This window comes from Palaemon carinicauda, unplaced genomic scaffold, assembly GCF_036898095.1.
Source record: "Palaemon carinicauda isolate YSFRI2023 unplaced genomic scaffold, ASM3689809v2 scaffold17, whole genome shotgun sequence".
NCBI lineage: Eukaryota > Metazoa > Arthropoda > Malacostraca > Decapoda > Palaemonidae > Palaemon > Palaemon carinicauda.
The window spans coordinates 30,001-34,839 of NW_027169258.1; positions in this window are offsets into that span (position 1 = coordinate 30,001).

Here is a 4,839-nt window from a genome sequence, read left to right on the forward strand (position 1 = left end):
CTCAGGTCTCAGCTTTTTTTATTACTTTCCTTTAAAAATTAATGTACAATATTATTATTGAAATTATTAGTATCCATATTATTAAAATCAATATTATTATTATGTTATTTATCAACAGACCATATCTATGTAATTAACCACTTAATAAAAAAAATCATTTATAGACTATGAGAGTTCTTTGATTTTGTCAAAACTTCACATTGTTTAGAAAAATAATTCCTTATCATATTTGTCTTTTGATTTATATATCCGTACTTTGAAAATTATTAAAATAATAATAGAATAAATATATTGGAATTTTGTTTAAGTCTTATGGGTAAATGATTGATATATATTGATCATTATCGTATTTAGCACATAAAAACGTTTTATGTTTAACTATTTTCAGTTTCATGGATTTTGATGTTTCCAAAAAAATGAAACATAATTTATCAGAGACTAAAATTTGGGAGATTATTTCTATTTCTCTATTTACGTATAAAGAAAACAATATAGAGTTTAATACATACTCTAAGTATAATAATCATAATCTAAAACTTCATATTGATATAAATGTAGGCTTTAGAGTACCCTTGAAAATTCAGGTCAGTAATGATTTGAATCACAGACTTAATTAGGTAGATTTTATATATCATTCCTTCTCTGAAATGCAGGAATAAGAGGAAGAACAGTTGGAGCAGTTTAAGACTACCTAAGAATGACTTGATTTGTAAAAAAAATAGAAAAAAAAGTTTTGATATCAAGGCTTTTATATCTTTTTAAGAGTAAATTTTATCATTCATATATATATGAATACTCACACCCCCCCTCCCACAAACACACGCACACACACACACACACATATATATGTGTATATATATATATATATATATATATATATATATATATATATATATATGTATATATATATATATATATATATATATATATATATATATATATATATATATATATATATATATATATATATATATATATATATATATATATATATTTATGTGTGTGTGTGTGTTTTTGTGTGTGTATGTGTTTTTGTGTTCATAATCCATCCTAGGCGGTATATCGTAGCAGTGCAGTACGTTGGGACGTTTGCCAACGGTTATATAAGCGGATGAGCAACTTGGTGGAGTAACGAGAACTCTGGGCCTAGAGGAAAGGCCTACCTAAATCTCGATGAAGTCACAGGCAACAGGGTGACGGATTGGGTTTAAGCTATAGAGAAGATGTCTTTTTGTCTTTTACTCCTGATGCCTGTCGGAAGAGTTTACTGGAATTAGTATGGGCTGGTATTGGTCACTTGCCTTAGTTGTAGAGGCACTGTGCATCACAAGGAACTGGCTAACCTTTGATGAATATAGCCAATGTATTCCTTATGGATTTAGTAAGTCTATGGAAGGAGAAAAATGACAGAATGGCCCCCAGTCCCGCTCGTATCCTGGTGTATGAATAATAAAGAAAAATTGAAAATAACTTATTGGAATGTTAAAACAACGAATCAGATTGCAACCTTATAGCAAGAGGAAAGTAAATTTATGAAATATTATGGATATCTTAGCCGTAAATGAGACGTGTTGTAAGGGGATTGGTAAGGAAATCTTAAACCAAGTCAATATATAATCTACTCAGGAAGATCAGATGTAGTTGGAAGAGAAGGGGTAGGAAGAGCAGAAAAGGCATCAACTGAATGGAGAGTTGTGAATAATATTTTTTTACTTGCAAGGTTAAAATCAAGAATAATAATAATAATAATAATAATAATAATAATAATAATAATAATAATAATAATAATAATAATAATAATAATAATAATAATAATAATAATAATAATAATAATAAATGATTTTGTATTATTCATAGAGTCGTAATTTTTCAATTGATTCTTCATTATCTTTATGATTTCACGATCGTTACTACATCCCTGTCTTCTTTAGTATTACACAAAATATTAAAACTTTGTTAGATACAGGTGGAATGCTAATAAACTGTTATCGAAGTATTTTCCCTTACAAATATAAAAAAAGAAATTTTTTTTTTCTTTTTTTTTTTTAATTACCTAATATTTTGAAATCTGGGTAGTGGTTTTCTTTATATAAAAATGATTTAGTGGATTTTATTCTTCAGAAATCAAGCTATTTGATTAACTATAACCATAATGATATGTATCTGGAAATATTCAGGCCATACTTAAGACAAATGCCAACCCAATCCTAATATAATTTTCCTTTCCAAATAGGAATTCTCAGTATAAGGATAATATGAATAACCTCAAAACAGATTGACATGATCATATATATAACGCTAATTTTCTTCCAGTGATAAATGTTTATACAATTATATATATTTTAATTATCATCATGGTATCACACATTATTTCTTATTTATTTTCAACTACAAAAACAATATCCTCGACCAGTGTTCCAATAAAATAGAACTCGGTATCTGAATATACTATTTTGGCTTGACACCAAAATACGAGGAAACATAGAGTAAGATCTACTGTAATTGAGTGTCCAAAAATATGGATTCTGTCAGGTATAAAAGATGGTAGATGAATAAGTTAGAAGTGCAAATTGAAACAGTTCCGGGGAAAGGTTCACAGTTCGTAACCGAAAGCACTGGAAAAAAGATGTAACACTAAAATGGGTACTTTCAGAATAGTGTTGTACTAAGAGAGAGAGAGAGAGAGAGAGAGAGAGAGAGAGAGAGAGAGAGAGAGAGAGAGAGAGAGAGAGAGAGAGAGAGAGAGAGAGAGAGAGATTAATCTGTGGAGGACTTTGAAAGTGGTAGTACGGATACTTGTTGTGGGATATAATGCACTGCTTTGATAAAATGATTTAAAATGCAAGGGCGATATCTACTATCTAAGTAAATATGAAAAAAAAAATAAGCTAATTTGCGTTTATAAGTGTTAATTGCTTACAGTATTCACCACCAAGTTGGTACAGCAGCTATCTTCATGGCAGTTCATTCTCTGTAGGCTTTCAATGTCCTTCCTTTTCTTTACCTCCCGTCAATACAAATTCCAATCTCATCCCTACTAAACAGTCTACTTCACAATTCGAATCGTTTCGAAATTTAGACGAAAAAAGAAGTCGACCAGAAAGTGACTCGTTGGTCTTCAGGTCCTGACTTTCTGTACAGTTTGTTTGACAAACATTGTGCAGTCTAAACCTCTTCAAGAAAAATAAGGTTTAGAGTTACTCCTGTTATACTATAAATAAATGCATATATATATATATATATATATATATATATATATATATATATATAGTATATATACACACAAAGACATACATACACACACACACACATATATATATATATATATATATATATATATATATATATATATATATATATATATATATATATATATATATATATACTGTATACACACACATATATATATATTTATATATATATATATATATATATATATATATATATATATATATATATATATATATATATATATATTGCTACGATCTTAAAATCGTTAGAGTTTCTTTTAATAAGCAAAACAAATATCAACAACACCGATTGAAATATGAGAAATTAATAAAAAAGATTCACACGAAAAACACATGTTTATTCACAAACTTATAAAGAAAACTAATGTTACTTCTCCGGTTACTTTCACTGACAAATGAAATCTATCAAACACCAATAGAAAAGGGGAACAGTCAGTAGGTTAGAAATACTTAAGGAATAGTTTTCTACAGCTGCTAATACGATACTAGTACGAAGACTTCAGGCTTGATAACGTTGCAGAATGGCGACTGAAGTTCAGATGAAACTGGGACGATAACCGGATTCGAAGACGTCACAAAAAGGGTGGCATCAAGATGGGACATCAGAGGTCTTCTTCCAAGGGTTCAATGATACTGTTGAACGAAGGCAGGTTGCAGGCAGTGTTGGCTACTTCTTTTCACAAGCAGGGAGGGCTGGCTGCTTGAATTTGTCTCTTTTTCTCGGCCGTAACAGGATATTTTGAAGATAGGCTTTTGCTGTCTGAAGGGATGGTTAAAATCGTGCTTGATCAGACTTTTGGTCTTCTCTGTTTCTTATATTGCTAGGACTTGGATCTTATCTGCTTCAGACATAGTTCCTTTCTTGTCTTATATCCTGTCCTTTTTCCCTTGGACAATCTCTTCTTGAAGTTTTTATACCCATGTGTGGGCGGTGTTAATTAAAGTGGGCAGTGGCCATTTCCATAGAAGGCGGTCTTTTTAACAATTCTACATCTCTATTGGCTTCCTCAAAAACTTCGATCACGCCATGCAAGTTTCTAGAAGAAAATTCTGATGCAATCTGGACCAACTGTTATGTCATGACAAAAGGGCAGCATGTGTCCTTCCATGATGACATATATCCAAAACAAGGATTTTACTCAGGCTCGGTTTCTCAAAATATGCTGACTCCACTAATTAAGACGATGACATCTTTGTCAATCCGGAAACAGGCGCTCTCGGCTAAGCTTGGTTTACTTTCTAATTGCTGGCGATAGTTAAGTGATGACAATTCTAATAAACAGGTCCGTTGTCGACTCTCGTCTTGCCTCGCTGCCGACAATTTGGGAAAAAATATTTTTGTTTTTTAAACATCTCTTTTAAAAGTGTTATATCTACACATTATATATATATATATATATATATATATATATATATATATATATATATATATATATATATATATATATGTATATATATATATATATATATATATATATATATATATATATATATATATATATATAAATATATATATATATATATATATATATATATATATATATATATATGCATATATATATGTATATAAATATAATATATATATATA